This window comes from Vicia villosa, unplaced genomic scaffold (assembly GCF_029867415.1).
Source record: "Vicia villosa cultivar HV-30 ecotype Madison, WI unplaced genomic scaffold, Vvil1.0 ctg.002762F_1_1, whole genome shotgun sequence".
Taxonomy (NCBI): Eukaryota; Viridiplantae; Streptophyta; class Magnoliopsida; order Fabales; family Fabaceae; genus Vicia; species Vicia villosa.
This window is the reverse complement of record NW_026706025.1, coordinates 43319-64977: the sequence shown is the minus strand read 5'-3', so window position 1 is coordinate 64977 and position 21659 is coordinate 43319.

The window sequence follows — 21659 nt, the reverse complement described above, 5'->3', positions numbered from 1 at the left end:
CAAATGGCAGCATTTCATGCCAGTCTTTATAAGTGACGACCATTTTCTGGACAATCTTCTTAATGTTTTTGTTGGCGGCTTCAACGGCGCCGTTCATTTTTGGTCTGTAAGGAGAAGAGTTATGATGCTCAATCTTGAATTCCTCACATAACTGTTTCATCATTTTGTTGTTCAAGTTTGAACTATTGTCAGTAATGATCTTGCTGGGAACACCATATCGGCAAATGATGTTATTCTTGATAAACCTCACAACCACTTGTCTTGTAACATTGGCGTAAGACGCTGCTTCGACCCATTTGGTGAAGTAATCAATTGCTACCAAGATGAAACGATGACCGTTTGAAGCTTTTGGTTCGATCATTCCAATCATGTCAATACCCCACATGGAAAAAGGCCATGGAGATGAGAGAACGTTGAGTAGAGTCGGTGGCACATGAATCTTATCTGCGTAGATCTGGCACTTGTGACATCTCTTCACGTGTTTACAACAATCAGATTCCATTGTCAACCAATAATATCCTGCTCTTAAGATCTTCTTGGACATTGCATGCCCATTTGAATAGTTCCAAAGGACCCTTCATGCACTTCATGCATTAACATGTCTGCTTCGTGTCTGTCCACGCATCTGAGCAAAACCATGTCGAAGTTTCTTTTGTATAGCACATCTCCGTTCAGGAAGAAACTGCCAGAAAGCCTCCTTGGAGTTTTCTTATCTTTGTTTGATGCCCCAAGTGGGTACTCTTGAGTTTGAAGGAAGCGTTTGATGTCGTGGAACCACGGTTTATCATCGATGACCGCTTCAGTTGCAAATACATAGGCGGGCCTTTCAAGGCGCGTAATTCTGACTGTAGGCATATCGTTCCAATGATTGACTTTGAACATGGAAGATAGAGTAGCCAAGGCGTCTGCCATTCGATTCTGATCTCGAGGTATATGATGCAATTCAACCTTGTTGAAGAAAGTCAACAGACGTCTTGCATAATCTTTGTAAGGAATCAAACCAGGGTGGTAAGTTTCCCACTTGTCTTTGATTTGGTTGATCACGAGGGCTGAATCTCCATATATGTCGAGGATCTTGATCCTTAAGTCAATGGCTTCTTCGAGACCCATGATACAAGCTTCATATTCTGCGATGTTATTGGTACAATCAAATAGTAATCTGGCGGAGAATGGGATATGAGTATCCTTGGGAGTGATGATGATTGCCCCAATTCCATTGCCAAAAGCGTTTATTGCTCCATCAAAAATTAGGCCCCATCTTGATCCAGGATCAGGACCTTCTTCAGGTAATGGTTCTTCACAATCTTTCATCTTCAAGTACAAGACATCTTCGTTAGGAAAGTCAAGCTTGAGAGATTGATATTCATTAATTGGATGATGCGCCAAATGATCGGCAAGAATGCTTCCTTTAACCGCTTTTTGAGCACGGTACTCAATGTCATACTCAGATAACAGCATTTGCCATCGGGCAATCCTTCCTGTTAAGGCAGGCTTTTCAAAGACATACTTGATCGGATCCATTTTGGAGATTAACCACGTAGTATTGTTGATCATGTATTGGCGGAGACGTTTTGAAGCCCAAGCCAAAGCACAACATGTTTTTTCGAGCATGGAGTAACGAGACTCACAATCTGTGAATTTCTTACTCAGGTAATAGATGGCATGCTCCTTCTTACCAGTTTCATCTTGTTGCCCAAGCATACAACCCATGGACTCTTCCAACACGGTAAGGTACATGATTAGTGGTCTTCCTTCAACCGGAGGAATCAATATTGGTGGTTCTAACAGGTATTCCTTGATACTGTCGAACGCTTTCTGGCAATCTTCAGTCCATACAACCCCTTGATCTTTGCGGAGAAGCTTGAAAATTGGCCCACAAGTAGCAGTCATTTGAGAGATAAATCTGGAGATATAGTTCAATCGTCCGAGAAATCCTCTTACTTGCTTTTCAGTTTTTGGTGCAGGCATCTCTTGAATAGCTCTGACTTTGTCGGGATCTACTTCAATACCTCTTTGGCTGACAATGAAACCCAAGAGTTTTCCAGATCTAACCCCAAAAGTACATTTGTTAGGATTCAAGCGAAGCTGATATTTCCTTAGTCGTTGAAACAACTTCAAAAGGTATTCAATATGTTCTTCTTCGGTGCTGGACTTGGCTATCATGTCGTCCACATAAACTTCAATTTCTTTATGCATCATATGAAAGAGAGTAGTCATTGCCCTTTGGTAAGTTGCGCCTGCATTTTTTAATCCAAATGGCATCACTTTGTAGCAAAAGGTACCCCATGGGGTGATGAAAGATGTCTTCTCCATGTCTTCGGGAGCCATCTTGATCTGATTATAACCGGAGAACCCGTCCATGAAGGAAAAGACGTTGAACTTAGCGGTGTTATCAACCAGCATGTCGATATGTGGTAATGGAAAGTCATCTTTTGGACTGGCCTTGTTCAAATCACGGTAATCAACACACATCCTGACTTTGCCATCTTTCTTTGGAACTGGCACTATGTTGGCCAACCATTGAGGATACTCAGAGGTGACAAGAAAACCTGCGTCGAGTTGATTCTGAACTTCCACTTTGATCTTATTAGCCATATCAGGGTGAGTCCTTCGCAATTTCTGCTTAACTGGCGGACATTCTGGCTTCAATGGCAAGTAATGCTGAACAATATTGGTATCCAACCCAGGCATGTCTTGGTAGGACCAGGCAAACACGTCAACATATTCTTTGAGAAGGTCTGTCAACTTACTCTTGATATTAGCATCAAGCAGCGATCCAATGGTCACTTCTTTTTTGTCTTCTTCAGAACCCAAGTTGATTTTTTCTAGAGGCTCTTTGTGAGGCAGAATGGCTCTTTCCTCGTGCTTAAGTAATCGAGAGATCTCGTTCGGGATCTCCTCTTCTTCCTCTTCTTCGGCTTCGAACACAGGAAACTCAAAGTTGGGAGAGGGCATAGGGTTATTGCATTCAATGGATTTATCAATAGTAAATCTGCACATGTGATTTATATTTATTTCAGAAAATTTATGAATGCAAGAGTGTATGCAGATTTTTTTGAAAAAGTTTTTTTTTTTATTTTGGTTTTTTAGGATTACCATTTCCAGAAAAAGCAAAAATAAAACATATAATGTAGGGAATTCAAAATGACACTTTATTTATGATTCATTTTTGAAACAAAGCCCTAAACACAAACTCATTTGTCTTGGGCAGGACAAAGAGGGAAACTTTTTAAACAAAGCCCTATACACAAAGTTATTTGGGCGGAACATTTAAAAGCAAAGCCCTATAAAACATCTCTCTGCTTTGGGCAAGGCAGGAGGTCAAAATAACAGCGAGGTGATTACTTTGAGCGGCGAACAACATTCGGAACGTCGACAGCTTTCCAGTAGCAACGAAGTCGAAACCTTCAGTAATTTCAGGCTGCTGAGAAAATTGAGAGCATTGGTAAGCCTCTTCTGGTTGACTATTATATTCAAAGGAATCTCCCCATCCAGTTGGTTGGATATCTTCAATCGCAATATTTGAACTTTCAGGTGCAGTGTATTTCACCATATAATCAAATTTTCCACTAGGTTGTCCCAAGGTGTCCCAGACCTCTGCAGGGATAGGCTCAGTTTCTTTGCCTTTGGATTTCTCTGAAGGAGGATGTGGTTCTTCCTGAGATATGTATCCCGAGTCATTGAGATAACACTTCCATTCTTCTTCAGTATCAGGTAGACCTTCTTCGATGCATTCTTCGATAAGGACATTAACCTCTTGAGGAATCGGGTTAAGGAACCCTCCACTAATGAATGTTTCTTTGATTGGACGAAGGGTTTCATCCTTCTTGGTGCAGTTTGAGAATGTTGGTGAACTTCCGAGTCCTGCTCTAGTTTCATTCTTGGTAGGGATCACAACTTGCCCCCAGCAAGTGGTAGTTCCATCTTTCACTATTTTTACTGCCTCTTTGTAAGAAGAGATCGATGCTTTCTTTTTGGAAGATTCGTCCTCTAAAGAGAGACCTTGGAACTGGGTTCCTTCCACATCATCAGCACTTATGAAAGAGAAATTGGATAAATGACTCACCATTAAGGCTTGTTCCCCACTTATTGTTACCAATTTTCCATTTGTTACAAATTTTAACTTTTGATGGAGCGTAGAAGTTACTGCCCCCGCTTCATGGATCCATGGTCGTCCTAACAGACAGCTATAAGCAGCTTGAATGTCCATGACCTGGAAGGTGATTTGAAATGTATGTGGACCAATTGTCATGGGAAGGTTGACTTCGCCGATAACAGATTTTCGCGATCCATCAAATGCTTTGACTACTACACCACTGAACTTCATAGGCATTCCTTGGTAAGACAAACGAGCAAGAGTCGTCTTTGGCATAACATTCAAGGAAGATCCGGTGTCTACCAACACATTGGACAAAGAGTCTGACTGACAGTTCATAGAAATGTGCAAAGCAAGATTGTGATTTCTACCCTCCTCGGGGAGTTCTTCATCACAGAAGCTTAAATTGTTGCAGGCTGTTATGTTGGCTATTATCCCATCAAAGTGATCAACAGTCACATCATGATCTACAAAAGCTTGATCCAAGACTCTCATCAGGGCTTCCCTGTGTGCTTCAGAGTTTAAAAGAAATGAAAGTATTGAGATTTTTGAAGGAGTCTGCATAAGCTGATCCACAATCTTGTATTCACTTCTTTTGATAAGCTTCAAAATTTCATCAAAGTCAGGATTGACATTGGTTCCACTGGATTGGCCAACATCAGTGTTTGTGTTACTGACAGGAGTTTCCAAAGGATTCCCTACTAGTGGAGTATACACACGTCCACTTCTTGTTACTCGACTCACATCAGCGATATTCACAACAGATGAAAGAGTAGGTAAAGGAACTTCTTGTCCATTCTTTATCATTGTTGCATTGTAGTTGTATGGAACTGCCTTGTCAGAGTCATAAGGAACAGGTCCAGGTAGACAAATGATCAAAGGAGCAACAGGAACCTTCGGCTTGTTGTAAGTAACTTCTATGCGCTCGGGCATGTTGAAATGAGGAACGATGACGTTAACTCTAGGCATTTCCGAGTTGATATCTGAGACTAAAAGCTCATGCGGATAACATCCTATCATGTTAGCTTCATTTTCATTCCTATTTCTGTCGATCTGAATAGTACCATTATCCAACAAAACTTGAAGATCTCTTCTCACAATCGAACATCCGTGAGGATCTACACAACATATGTTGCAGGAACCGTAGTGATGCTGGCGAAACCTCGGCCCTCGACAGAGAGTAGCGTGCATTTGTACCAAATTTGCTCTTGAGAAGTTGATATTATAGACTCGGTATGGACCAGGACATCCATACACCATGTTTACAACATGCCCTCCATGATTGGGTAGCGGATTTGCTTGCACATTTGGATTCAAATTTCTGAAAGAGAGAAGATTAGATCTAACCAACCTCTGAACTTCATGTTTCAAAGCTATGCAATGCTCGAGATCATGGCCAGGCGCTCCTTGATGATAAGGGCATGAGACCTCAGCTTTGTACCACCATGGGAGTTTCTCAGGTACTGGTGGTGGTGCCTTAGTTTGAACAAGACCTCTTTCAATCAAAGCAGGATACAACTCTGTGTAGGTCATTGGAATCGGATTGAACTGTGGAGCTCTTTGTACACGATTCTGATTATTGCTGAACTGCTGAGCCTGTTGTCGAGGCTGTTGTTGTTGAAACTGCGAAGTAAATCCCGGATTCGGTGTTGTATTAACGGCTGGCGCGATAGCAGCTACCTGTCGTTGACGATTGACATTTCCTCTTGGATTTCCTTGGGATACCATGTCAATACTTTGTTCTTTCTTCTTTTGGAAACCACTTCCAAACTTTTTGGTTCCGCTTGAAGATCCACCTTCTTTAGTCAGACGTCCGGTTCGGACTCCTTCTTCTAGACGCATCCCCATATTTACCATTTCGGTGAAATCACTTGGAGCACTAGCAATCATGCGTTCATAATAAAATGGACTGAGAGTATTCAAGAAGATCTTTGTCATCTCTTTCTCTTTTAACGGTGGATTAATCTGAGCAGCAGTTTCTCTCCATCGTTGGGCATATTCTTTGAAAGCTTTATGATCTTTCTGAGCCATGGATCGAAGCTGATCTCTGTCTGGAGCCATATCCGAGTTGTATTTGTATTGTCGGACAAAGGCCTCACCTAGATCGTTGAAAGTCCGAATATTAGTGCTATCCAAGCCTGTGTACCACTTCAGTGCGGCACCAGTCAAACTGTCTTGAAAGTAATGGATAAGCAACTGATGATTATCTGCATAAGTAGACATCTTCCGGGCATACATCACGAGATGGCTTTGTGGACAAGAACTACCTTTGTACTTCTCAAAGACAGGGACCTTGAATTTAGCTGGTATTTGTACACTGGGAACCAAACATAGCTCCTGGGCATTCTTTCCAAACAAATCTTTGCCACGAATAGCTTTGACTTCCAGTTGAATCTTGTTGAACTGCTCTTGCAGATCTTCCACAAGGTTACGCTGATTTGTGCTATCACCTTGATCATGATAAATCTCATTGCCATCATAAGGAACAGTGTGAACCGTAGGGGTCGGAACTGTCATAGTGGGTTGAGAAAGTGCCATAGTGATTTGGGAAAAAGTTACCCCCTGATTTGGAGTAAACTGCGAACTTTGTGCAGCAGGCGCTTCAGTTGTGGATGTTTGAACCCCAGAGAAATTATGGCGGAAACCTGTACCAAAGCTGAAAGGCGTGCCCCAACCTTCTGGCATGGAGAAAGATGGAATGCTGAATGCAACTGTAGAAACCGGAGTAGTGACTTCAGATGTTACCGTTGCTTGACTGTTGGGTGGCGACGGCTGATTCTGTGCGGCCATTAAGGAGTCAACCAGAGTAGTGAGACTTTCCAACTTTTCCTGAAGGGTGGTCACCGTACCACGGAGCTCAATATTCTCTTGTTCAGAGTGTTCCATTACTCTTCTTCTGCTTGACCGAGTATTGTATCTGTGATCTGATTGCGAGCGCAGTCGAGAAACTTTGAGACGCGACAGCTTGACGATCTATTGGAGAAAGATCCAAAAGATAAGACTCTATTGGAGAAAGATCCAAAAGATAAGGCTCAATTTGTGTTCATATGGAAGTGAGGTAGTGATTCTGAGATTTGAAGTGTTTTGGGGTGTATGAATGGATCAAGCACATCCCATATGATGTTTATGAGTTGTGGGAAGCATTATTTTGGCCAGAACTTCAAGGGTTTAGAGGTTGAGTTTTCTACCTCTTTGAAAACTATGAAACTTGCAATTCAAGAAAGAAGAGAGAAAACCTATAATTGTGAGGTTTTGGTGTGATTTTGAATGAGGTAAGGACCTCTATTTATAGGCCAAAGAGTCTGAATTCAGAGCTTTGCAACTTGCTTCAAGAAGTGATGATTTGGCTTAAGGGATAAAGTGGAATCTTTCACATTAAATGCAAATGGTTAAAGTAACTAAACCATGGTTATTTTGGCCAAGCTTCTTATCTCTTTCCTATCTGATCTTAAATCAGAAAATATCATTCAATTATTGTTTCTATGCATCATTGCTTGGATTATAGGTCATGTAGTCTTGAAACTTAGTGAAAAATGGTGAAAATTCAAGTGAAAAGTTCACTAATGTCAAAATTCAAAACCATGGCTACACTCCATATTTTTTCATGCTCTTGAACATTTTGGAAAGCTCATGTTACACACTTCAAAACCCTAGTTGAAAGTTTCTTCAAAACCTTTAAGGAAATGGGTGAAAAAGATCCATGAACTTGGAAGAAAATGAAGTTTTAAGTGAAATTTTCAAAAGATACCAACTTTGAAGCTTCATATCTCTTAAATGGTTGATCTTTTGGAAAAAATTTATATGTGACAAAGTTGTTCATTGGATCAAAATCTACAACTTTCATGTTGGAAGTTTTTTTCAGTTTGTAGGTGAAATTTTGAGTTATTCTCTTCCAAAGTTTGGAAAAAACCATTGAAAAACACTTAGATCTTTTTGACTTTTTGATTCTTGATTGATTTTCTTGATTTTTCTTGATCAAATGACTTCATATATCATATATTGATGATTTGAAACTTCAAAAGTCATGGTTGACCAAAATTCCCCAAAAGTCAATGGTGATCTTGTACAGTTGACTTTTTCAAACGAATCGCGTTTCTGGAGATTTCAAATGAATCAAGCTATCCTCATCCAATGAGTGGTATGAATGGATCATATTGAAGCATTAGAGGATATTGAGCCATGGTTTGAGTTGTGGCACCATGTCCTGATTAAAAAGGCAGTTGTTCAGTGAATTAGGTCAAAAACCCTAATTGTCGATCTGATGAAATTGATGACTGTGGCTCTTGAATTGAAATGTAATTTCCATTGGATGTTGTCATAGGGATTATTTGAAGATGATTGAAACCTTTGATGGACTTCCTGGGGATTTTTAGGGTTTCCCAAATGTGATCCCTGATTTCAGTCCCTGATAGTTCAAAACCCTAATCTGATGATTTGAAATTTCACTGTTGATCAATCATTGTGTAGGAGATGTATTGAGTCAATAGATTAGGCCAAAACGATGCACTTGGGGTCTTGAGGTCATGTCCCAAGTCATTTGGTCAAATCCTGAGCAAAAGTCAGGGGTGTGCTATCTTCAGTCAAAACCCTAATCTGGTTGGTTCAGAGCCTTTGAGCTTGTTGAAATGAATCTCTGAGGACCAAATGTTGATTTTTGATGAAGATGATTCATTTGAAATGAAGAGAGAACAAAACCCTAATTGATTGTTGCTTGTACTGATGAGTGATTTTCTTGATTTAATCCTGCTGAGTCACAAGTAGCAAACACAAACTATGCAATTTGTTAGAGATGCAAATGATGCATATGTAGATATGAGGTGGTATCTTAGGTCAAAAATTGGGGTATGACATTACTAAAATTCAAAAGCATCTCATAATGAATATTGATATAGAATGTGAGAAAATGTTAAAAGAATATTTAAGTATACTAATTGATATTAAAAATATATTCAAGTATACTAATTTTAAAAGAATATTTAAGTAATTTTAATCACTATTAACGGATATGGATACCCGCGGATATGGATACCATCAAATCCGTATCCGTACCCGTAAGTAAACGGGTAACTAAATATCCGTTTATAATACATGCGGATATCCATTAAGCTATCCAACCCGTGCCCGTGATGGATTTTATCTGCGGATACCCGCGGGTATGGGTTTTTTTGCCATCCCTACACATGACAGCAGAACCTGTCATGACAGTTGGTCAAGATGTTACAAAATCTTGATCAACATCAGTTAAGAACCATGTTTTAGCAAAATTTATGCCAATCATTAAACCATGGATCTGACAGATCATGTACAACATCATACACATTATCACCATCATCATCATGAATCACCAACCAAATGAAAATTGAAAAAAGAGATTAAAAGAGTATCAAAAATATAATTGGAGCAATCAAAAATTAAATTCATTTTAAATTTAGTTTGTTCTATTAATGATCAATATTCTTTCAGTTGTTGATCGTTTTGGTCATCGGATGGTTTCTCAGTTAATGCTCAGAGAATCTTTCAGTAGTTAAGGTTTACATATTTTTTCATTGAAGGCACAAGCCTAACTAGTGGGTGGAGGGAAACCCTTCGTATCCATGGGAAGGTTGAGTTTTCATGAATATGTCTATCTGAACACCTTTCATACGAAGGAAAAAATTTATGTCTTCTTGTGTTCAATTATCTTCCACCATTAAGGTATGGAGACCGTTGTCATTCATACATTCAGGTTAAAGGTAATTAAATAAGGGAAGCTTTAACACTTCAATTTTGTCCAAACCCTTTTTTCATGTCATCTAGCTTTAGGAACTTAATTTTCATCTAATCCTAGGATGAAAGGACCCTAGGTCATGGCTTCACTCATCATTCATTTTTTATTTTTTCATCAACATCCATCATCTCATGGTCATTAGAACTTTTCTTCGTACACTAAAATCAAAGTCAAGATTGAAAAATAAACCTTTGTCTTAGAGGAAGTTTTCTTACTAAATTCACATCATCTCATCCATTAAACATTCATTATCTTTCCTATTGATAAATGGCTAGTTAAAGTTTTTTTAAAAAAAAGGAAAAGTTAAGATTCAACATGGTGGTCCAAAGAAAGAAAAAAGATGAGAAAGGTTTAGGGGTACGTGACTATATGTGATGCCATCTCTTATTAAAGTACAATATTTTCTTTCTTTTGAATCAAATACCAATACTCATGAATTTTCCCAATACAACACAAGGCCGTTGACAAATTTTGAATTGTTAACAAACTTGAATTTTCATCATGTAATCATCCATTCAAAACAAAAATATTTAATAAAATAAGTTGAATTTGCAAAAATTTGGATTAATTTAAATCTCAACATTGGCTTACATCACACAAGTTACAATTCAATTCTCCTCATGGTTTTTATCATAGACAAGTTTGCATCACCTTCTTTGCATCAACATCACTTTTTACAATGTATCATGTACAACATTATACAAATTATCACCATAAATCACCAACTAAATGAAAATGTAAAAAAGAGATTAAAAAAGCAGTTTGAAATCAAATGCATTTGAGTTTCATTTTTAATTTTGTTCCAAGTGGCCTGACAGTATCTTCATGTACAAGTCATCATCATTATTTCAAATTAATAAATTAATAAAATAAAATAGAACTGGAGAAATTAAAATTTGAATTTTTTTTTTCAATTTTTTTCAATTAATGCTTAGAAAATATTTTAGTTGTTGATCGTTTTAGTCTTCAGAGAGTTTCTCTATTAATGCTCAGATGATCTTTTAGTAGTTGATGTTTCCAAAGTTTTTCATTGACTGAAAAAACCATAACCGGTGGGTGGCGAGGAACCCTTTCATATCCCCGACAAGGTTGAGTCTTCATCAATTCGTCTATCTCATCACCTTTCATGTGAAGGATAAAATTTGGCCCTTTTTGTATTTAATTATCTTCTACCATGAAGGTATGAAGTCTGTTGTCATTCATACATTCGGGCTAAAGGTAATTAAATATGGGCACGGTCATAGCTAAATTTTATCCCTACCCTTATTTCATGTAATCTTTCTATAGGCACTTAATTTTCATATGATTCTAGGATGAAAGGTCCATTGGTCATGGCTTCACTCATCAGTTACTTTTTGTTTTTTTTTCATCATCATGCTTCTTGTCATGGTCATTAGATATTTATCTTCATACAATAAAGTCAAAGTCAAGACCGAAATATCAACCTTTGTCTTAGAGTTAGTTTGCTGCCTAAATTTTAATCATCTCATCCATTCATCATTCGTTATCTTTCTCATTAATAAAAGGCTAGTTAAACTCAATAAAAATGCAAAGTTAAGATTCATCATGGTGGTCCAAAGAGAGAAAAAATGAGAATATTTTGGGTTTGCATGACTATATGTGATGCCATCTCTTGTTCAAGTACAAAGTTTGATTTCTTATGAATCAAGGATCAATGCTTATTTCTTTTCTCTATACAACACAAGGCCGTTGACAAAATTCGAATTTTTAACAAACTTGAATTTTCATCATGTAATCTTCAATTCAAAACAAACAAATTTTAAAAAAATAAGTTTAATTTGCATAAATTTGGATTAATTTCAATTTCAACATTGGCTTGCATCACATGAGTTGCTATTCAATTTCCCACATGGTTTTTATCATGGACAAGTTTGCATCACCTTCTTTGCATCAATATCACTTTTTACAAAGCATCATATACAACATAATATACATTATCACCATCTTCATCAAGAATCACCAACCAAATGAAAATATAAAAGAGAGATTAAAAAAGCAATTTGCAATCAAATGAATTTGAATTTCATTTTGAATTTTGTTCCAAGTGACCATATTGTTTCTTGATGAACAAGTCATCATCACTATTTCAGATTAAGAAAACAATAAAACTAACTTGAATGGGAGCAATTAAGATTTGAATTTTATTTCAAATTTAGTTTTTGCTATTACTCCTCAAAGGTTCTTCAAGTTGTTGATCGTTTTTTGTATTCAAAGAGTTTCTTAGTTAATGCTCTGAGAATCTTTCAATAGTTAACGTTTCCAAAGTTTTTCATTAAGGGCAAAACCATAACTTGTGGGTGGAGGGAATCCCTCCATATCCCCTACAAGGTTGAGGCTTCATGAATTCATCTAACTCATCACCTTTCATGCGAAGGACAAAATTTTGGCCCTTTTGTATTTAATTATCTTCCACCACGTAGGTATGAAGATTAATGTCATTTGTACATTCGAGTTAAAGGTAATTAATTAAGGGCACTGTCGCACATCAATTTTATCCCTACCCTTATTTCATGTCATATTGCTATAGACACTTGATTTTCATCTGATGCTAGGATGAAAGGTCCCTAGGTCATGGCTTCACACATTAGTCATTTTTTGTTTTTTCATCATTTCATGGTCATTAGATCTTATCTTCATACAATAAAGTCAAAGTCAATGAAGGAGTGAAAAACACTTAGAAAGGGGGGGGGGTTGAATAAGGGTTATTTCTAAAAATGGTAGATAAAAATAAATCACACAGTTATTTTTATCCTGGTTCGTTGTTAACTAAACTACTCCAGTCCACCCCTGACAGAGTGATTTACCTCCATTGAGGATTTAATCCACTAATCGATCTTGATTATAATGGTTCTCCACTTAGACAACTTCTAAGTCAACTAGAGTATACAGATCACAACTTGATTACTCTAGGAAATTCCTTTTACAAAGATGTAAACAAATATTATAAGAGTTTAATTTGCTTCTTAATAAGCTATAATCACCAAGCGATTTTTCTCTCAAGTTTAAGTTCTAAACACTCACTAAGATATTACAAAGTTGTGAGGTTGAAGATGAAGTTCTTCTTTGTTTTTGTGTGATAATGTTTTGGCAGTGTTTTGGTATTTTTAGTGAGAGAGTTGTTGCTGCTTCAGCATCAGAACTTCTTTATATAGGCAATGAGAAATGTGACCGTTGGGTAGCATTAAATGCTTTGCGTGAATAGTACACTGCTGCATTTAATGTTTCACTCTTTTGTCAACTACCTCGAGCCATGTTTCAACTTCTTTTACTGACTTTGCCTTTTGTAGCTTCGAACGTTCCTTTTGTCAGTCAGACAGATTTGACATTGTAGCCTTTTAATCTTGTACTTACTCTGGTGCAGATGCAACTTCAGTCATCAGACTAAGGAAGTGCTTTGGAGAGTGATACCATCAGTTCTTCAGAGCTTTGCTTCTGAATGCCATCTTCTGATGCTTTCCAGATCATGTTCTAATTTCTTCAAGACCATCTTCTGATGTCTGCCAGACCATGTTCTGATGAAGTCATCCAGATATTCTGGGTCAGAGCTTTTGAATGCTGATTTTGTGCATATTCTTTTAGACTTTTCCTGAAATGGAAAATGTAAAGAATTAGAGTATCACATTGTCTTATACAAAATTCATATATAATGTTATCATCAAAACTAGAAATATTGATCAGAACTTTTCATGTCCTAACAATCTCCCCCTTTTTGATGATGATAAAAACATACAGAATTGATATGAATTTGTATCCAGAATATCAGATGAAAAAGACAATACACAGATATAATATAAAAGCATATTAATCAGAGTGTGTGAATATGTCTCTCCCTGAAATTAATACTAGAAGAATTTATAAATAAAAGACTTCCCTGAGTATTTTCCATTTCAGATGAGACTTTCACGTTGAACTATAAACTTCAAATGATTCAGAGCTTTACTTCAGAACTTTCATTGGACAACTTCAAAGCTTTGAATTTCTTTTTAAGATCACTTGGCTTTATCAGAGCATCAAAAAGACTTGCTTGTATCAGAGCTTTAACTTCTTGTATCAAAGCATAGCTTGCTTCTGATCTTGAAACTTCTTGTATCGGAACATTAAGCTTTGATTGCTTCAACTCTTTAAGAGATTTTCTCCATATATGTTTCTCCCCTTTTTGCGCTTTTTCAGAGTATTACATTCCTGCAAGACTATCAGAAACAAAAAACTTGCAATTTTTGTTAGGAATGTTGAGACTTAAGCCCAGCAACTGATATTATAAATCAATTCAAATAGCACATTTCTCCCCCTTTTTGTCATAGCATCAAAAAGCATAAAAGTTTCAGATGAAAGACGCAGAGAGTGAAGAAAGAAAATTATTCATTGATACCAAAGGGAAGAGTACAATCAGATGCAAAAACAAAACAGATGCAAGAAACAAGAAAACTACTAAGACACAAGACTCAGACTAAGACTGGTTGAGCTTAGAGGCTAAGGCTTCCAGAAGATTCTTAATCTCAGCGGTGTCTTCTGCTTGCTTCTTTGAAGATTCTTCAGATCTTTGCATCCAAGTTCTGAATTCAGCATTGGTGGCATCCTGCTTGTCCAGACGAATGAACACTGAAGCTTGATTCAGTTGAAGTTCCTTCAGAGTGTCCAACAAGACAGGCGTTGAAGGGCCAACAGAAGAAGCAACATGATTTTTCTCAATAGCAGGAACAACAGAAGCTGGAATCATTTGATTAACAACAATAGGTTCCTTTTCAGCAGGAATTCCTTCAGCAGGTTGCTCTTCAACAGGTTGCTCTTCAGCAGGTTACTCTTCAGCAGGTTTCTCTGCAGCAGGATACTCAATACTAGGATACTCCATATCAGGATACTCCTTGTCATACCCCAATTTTTGACCTAAGATACCACCTCATATCATCTGCATATGCATCATTTGCATCTCTAACAAACTGCATAGCTTGTGTTTGCTACTTGTGACTCAGCAGGATTTAATCAGGAAATCACTCATCAGTACAAGTAATAATCAATTAGGGTTTTGTTCTCCCTTCATCTCAAAAGAACTATCTTCATCAACAATCAACATTTGGTCCTCAGAGATTCATTTCAACAAGCTCAAAGACTTTGAATCGACTGAATTAGGGTTTTGACTGAAGATAGCATACTCTTGACTTTTGCTCAGGATTTGACCTAAATGACTTGGGACATGACCTCAAGACCCCAAGTGCATCATTTTGACCTAATCCATTGGCTCAGAACATCTCTTACACAAAGATTGATCAGACAAATCCTCAGAATTAGGGTTTTGAACTATCAGGGACTAAAATCATGGATCACATTTGGGAAACCCTAAAAATCCCCAGGAAGTCAATCAATGGTTTCAATCATCCTCAAATAATCCCTATGACAATATACAATGGAAATTGTATCTCAATTCAAGATCCACAGTCATCAATTTCATCAGATCGACAATTAGGGTTTTTGACCTAATTCACTGAACAACTGACTTTTTAATCAGGACATGGTGCCACAACTCAAACCATGGCTCAATATCCTCTAATGCCTCAATATGATCCATTCATACCATTCATTTGATGAGGATAGCCTGTTTCATTTGAAATCTCCAGAAACGCGATTCGTCTGAAAAAGTCAACTGTACAAGATCACCATTGACTTTTGGGGAATTTTGGTCAACCATGACTTTTGAAGTTTTAAATCATCAATATATGATATGAGAAGTCATTTGATCAAAGAAAATCAAGAAAATCAATCAAGAATCAAAAGTCAAAAGTTTGACTTTTCATACTTAGAAAAATTTCTAAGTGTTTTTCAATGGTTTTTTCCAAACTTTGGAAGGGAATAACTCAAAATTTCACCTACAAACTGAAAAAAACTTCCAACATGAAAGTTGTAGATTTTGACCCAATAAACAACTTTGACACATATAAATTTTTTCCATAGGATCAACCATTTAAGAGATATGGTGCTTCAAAGTTGGTACTTTTTGAAAACTTCACTTGAAATCTCATTTTCTTCAAAGTTCATGGATCTTTTTCACCCATTTCCTTAAAGGTCTTGAAGAAACTTTCAACTAGGGTTTTGAAGTGTGTAACATGAGCTTTCCAAAATGTCCAAGGGCATGAAAAAATATGGAGCATAGCTATGGTTTTGAATTATGCATTTAGTGATCATTTTCACTTGAATTTCAAGCCATTTTCACTAAATTTCAAGCCATTTTGCCTAATGATGCAAGCAATGACATAAACCACCAATAATTGTGAGATATTTCTGGTTTGAGATCAGAATAGAAAGAGATAAGAAGCACTTGAGATTTTTAACCATGGTTATCATTTTTAACCATGTGCATTAAATGTAAAGATTCCATTTTATCTTCAAATGCCAAATCACCAATTCTTGATCAACTTGCAAAGCTTTGTATTCAGAAACTTTGGCCTATAAATAGAGGTTCAAATCACTCTTCAATTCACACCAAAACCTCACAATTATAGGTTTTCTCTCTTCTTTCTTGAATTACAAGTCATGTGTTTCAAAGTGAGGTAGAAAACTCAACCTCCAAACCTTGCAAGTTCTGAACAAAGTAATGCTTCCCACAACTTCTAAATGTCATATATGATGTGTTTGATCCACTCACACACTCCAAAAACACTCAAATCTCAGAACCACTATCTCACTTCCACATGAACCAAAATTGAGCCTTATCATGTCAAAATCCATTCAAGAACATTTCTGTCCAAACTAACACTTCCAACACCTCATATACATCACATATGAACTATCCAAGCACTCACATATGATCTGTAACCTCAGAATCATCAGATTCGATTCTCACTCCAAGCAGCTGCAGTTCAGGTTCCATGGCCTTGCTCAAGTGAATTCAAACTGTTCCAAGCATTCAAACATGTTCCATAAGGTCCATTGATGCTGTTCAGATCAAGAAATAACAACTGGAACTCCTCTACTGCAAAATTCGATCTCCAGCTTTGGCATTTTTGAGGTAAGTGCCTATCAAACTCAAACTCTTATAATCATGCATCATAAATGAAAAGTTGGTTTGCTATCATGTTTCTGCACTATCACTGATCAATAGCCCTCAATCAATTTCATGATTCATCAACTATACACAATTTCAGAGTGAATTATAGAATTAGGGTTCTTCGTGTTCATCAGAGAATCAATGGCCCTAGAGTGAAAATAAATGGAATTAAATGGTACCATCATGTTCCTTATGAAAAAACGAGTAAGATACACCCTTCACTTGATCAATTTGGTTCAGTTTTGAAGATTTTCAAATTCAAATGGGGTTGGTGTTCTTGGCGCGTTTTTGGTTCAGAAATTTCAAATTCTTGTTTGTTAATATAACTAAATGGACGCGTGTATGTTACAAGCCACAAGCGTGGCTCAGTTGGCTTTTGTTTTGAGAAGTAACCTCCAGGTCGTGGGTTCAACACCCTTAGGGACCAAAACCAATTTTTTTTATCACTATTTTTCTTCAATTTCTTCACAACTTCACCATTTAATTTAACCAATCAAATTAATTTATTTTCCCTTCATTTTTTACACACTTCTTATTTAATATACATATTTTGACAATATCAAAAAAAATCACAAAAAAATATTTATTTAATGTGTTTTTAATTAGGTTTAAAATGACATGTTTTTAGGTATTTTCAAATACTTTAAATATTGTTTTATTTGATTTTTTTCAAACCTAATCACTTGTAAATATTTTGTGATCAAACCCTAATCATTTAGGTCTTAATTAAGCATTAAAACTTGTTTTAAACTTAATTAAGTTGATTTCTTTCAAATTCAAATCGTTTTAAAACGAGCGATCACAATTCTTTTCAAAAACGATAAACCATTTCTTTTTGAAACTATTGATTAAATCTTTTAATTGGTCAATTGATTTTCAAAATGAAGTGGGGCCTCTCGAATATTAGAGAGTATAAGACCCACTCTTTTTTTTCCTTTTACAGTTTTTCTTTGTACAGAAAACTTTTTCAAAACAACACTTTTTCAAACCGTTTTTTCAAAACAATAAATCTCACATCTTTTTTTTCAGAACCATCCACCCTGTTTTATGAAAATAAAACAGGGGCCTCTCGAATATTAGAGAGTGTAAGTCCCATTTCTTTTCTTTTTTGTACAGTTTTTCTTCAAACAGAATAAACTTTTCAAACAAATCTTCAAACAGTTTTTCAAAAGCGAAACCTCGCGTCTGTAAATAAAAACAATCAACCATGTTTTGTAAATAAAACACGGGCCTCCACGTAGGTATAAGTCCCAAAGCCCTTTTGTACATACCCATTCCTGTACATGAAATTAGGTATTTCATTGTACACACACCGTTTTGTACATATCTCAATCAATTTGATTTTGAACTTTGAATAACCAATAAAAAATGACAGTTTTCTTTAAATCTTCCCAAAAATATACCATGGGCCTCCATGTAGGTATAAGTCCCAAGCCCTTTTGTGAATACCTGTTTACATAGCTTTGAATAAATTCAAGTGGACCTCTCCTCGAGTGTGAGTCCCGAGCCCCGTGTATACAAATGGATCATGCTTACAGGTATATTTCCTTCATAAACTCCATTATATACACACACTTTGTCATAACTTATTCATGTTTGTTCATGTTTGTTCATACTTGTTCATGTTTGTTCATATGTGTGATATATATGATTGTTCAACTTAGTACAACACTAGGTTCCCCATAGCCTCCTATTGGGCTTCGTGCAAAGAATCTCCACTAGTTTAGGTTAGGACATAGAGTATGGTTTCCCGGTGAAATCGCTCTAAGAGCTCAGACCAACTATACCATGCCTCCCCTTGGGCTTTGTACAAACGAGTGACCCTCCCATAGCCTCCTCTTGGGCTTACAATGCAAGGACCCTGGATTGTCCCTCCCATAGCCTCCTCTTGGGCTTACAATGCAAGGACCCTCGGATAGCCTCCTCTTGGGCTTCGTACAAGGACCCACAGGCTTCTTATAAGCATCCCCAATATCCAAAACAAATACCCTAGGAGATTAGACATTTATCATCTCTATGATAGGAGTATCTCTTCTATATCATCACAAACAATTAATCAATCAAACTTTTTTGCCACAAGGCTGGCTAATCAATCAAACCGTTTTGCCACCATACTGGCTGATTTAATCAAAGTTTTTGTCACAAGGCTGACTTCATTGAAACTTTTGCCACGAGGCTGGCTGATTAATCAAAACTTTTTGTCACAAGGCTGACTTCATTGAAAGTTTTTGCCACAAGGCTGGTTAAACAACAAAAACATCTTTATCATTCTAAGCACCCTAAGTGGCATGGCCCAGGGCTTATAATGAAAAGATTTTCAAACAAAAATCAAACAGATGTATGTGATGATATAGATTAGATACATCGAACATTTAGATGACATTTGTCTCTTATCCTTTGCTTCCACTAGCATAAGTGGGAACTACGATTGCTCTGACTTTCTCAACATCCCTTTGAGAATACGTAGGCACAAGGTCGATCCTTGGCGAGCAAAATAAAACAAAAAAAACCATTCAAACCCTAGCACCCGTAGACCCCGAGCTACAGATGCTCTGATTCCCTCTAAGGGATATGTATGCAGAGGATCGCGATGATCTTTGCGAGCATAATCAAACAAACACCTTAGGTCCCACCTATTTCACAAGAACCTCTCAATAACATGGAATGAAAAACAAAGCAAAGAAACCTATAGAGTACTATAGATACGTTGGGTGCTAATACCTTCCCTTCGTATAACCAACCCTCTTACCCAAGATCTCTCCCCCACTTTTTAGGTTATTGCAACTTTTTTCCTTTTCCTCCTTTGGAAATAATAAAAAGTTTGGTCCGTACAAAAGAAAAATCATTTTTTGAGCACTCGAGCCCAAAGAAGGCATCAGGTGTCTCATCCCGAAAAAAGACAACGATTTTTCCCGCGACAGAAAAAATGGCGACTTCACTGGGGATTTCTTTTTATTGTTTCCAAAGGAAGGGTTAATTCTATTTGCTTTTCATTTCATTTTTTGTTACATGTGTGATTCTCTGGTTCTATTACTTGCGTGGTTCTGTTACAAGTGATACATTATGGACAAATCCTAACCCGGATTAAGTACACATAAGAAATTAGGTGGAGGGTATAGTCATGTGCAGGCGCACTTGAGAATCCTTCCGCTCAGTGGAGGTTCCTTGTTGGTAATATATGTTTAGCATGTTTCGTAGTGAAGACATTATTACTTTCATTGAACTGTAGAAGCTGAGAGACCGTAGAACCCCAACCCATCCTGGCCTTATTAGGTTGTGGTGCAGAAACTATTCAGGTGAAGACTTGGATTAGTTGTCATGCGGAGAACCACACTCAGACGAGTTTTTCTTGAGAATATTACTGGCTCATGAGTTTAATTGTGGAAGGCCGGTAATATCCGAAAGAAAAATGTAGACTCTGACGTATCAGTAGAACATGTTGTGCAGGTGATTAACTAGAACTATCCCATTTTTGGTTCTCTGACCTCATGCTCGTGACTTTGGACCTTTGAGCCTAAGCGTACCATGTTTGTATTACCATGTTTGCGTTACCATGTTTGTAGTACCATGTTACCATGTTTGAACTACCATGTTTGCTTTACCATGTTTGAATATGTGGCATCCATGCATCCATGCATTCATACATTCATTAAAAAACCCATCTTTTTCAAAAAAAAACATGATTTTTCCAAAAAAATTTAGAGAATTTTCTTTGCAAACATTATAGGATTAAGTTATGGAAAAAAGGTATACCAAAAAGTACGGTTTCAAAGCGCCTGATGTGGAAAGACTGATAGAGTTAGCATCTTCTGTACAAGATCCTTGTAGTTTTAGGAAAAGTTATGGAAAGCTTTTGCCTATTTTGAACACTCATGTTGATGAAGGACTTCTCAAGACTCTGGTTCAGTTCTATGATCCCGTCTACCGTTGTTTTACCTTTCCAGACTACCAGTTGGTACCGACCTTGGAAGAATATGCCAATCTTTTAGGAATTCCTGTGTCTGACAAGATACCCTTCAATGGTTTGGAAGCCATTCCTAAGTCACACGTCATTGCAGCAAGTATCCACATGAAAAAGTCTGAAATAGAGAGTAATTGGACTACCAAAGGAAACCTCCCGGGTTTAACTTCACACTTCCTGGTAAAGAAAGCCTTTGATTTCATCAAAACTGGTAGCATGATAGCATTTGAAGCTACACTAGCCTTGCTCATCTATGGGTTGGTTCTGTTTCCCAATGTCGACAACTTTGTTGATATCAATGCCATAAAGATCTTTCTGATTGGAAACCCTGTTCCGACTTTACTTGGTGACATGTATTTCTCTATCCATCATAGGAATCGCCAAGGCGGTGGAATCATTGTTTGTTGTGCACCTTTATTGTTCAAATGGATTGTTTCACACTTACCTCAGTCTCCTATTTTCACAGAAAACCGAGAAGGCTTGCGTTGGCCTCGAAGACTTATGTCTCTTACTAATAATGATATCCGTTGGTACACCTTGGCTCGCTGTGGTACAGAAACCATTGATAGTTGTGGAGAGTTCGCCAACGTACCCCTCATTGGTACACAAGGAGGAATTAACTACAATCCGGTCCTAGCCCGACGACAACTCGGGTATGCAAATTCAGCTAAACCCATTGGTCCTACAGTGGAAGGATACTTCTACCGAGAAGGGGATAATCCTAAAAGTTTGAAAGCGAGAATGGTAAGAGCTTGGTACGACGTCCGATGGAAAG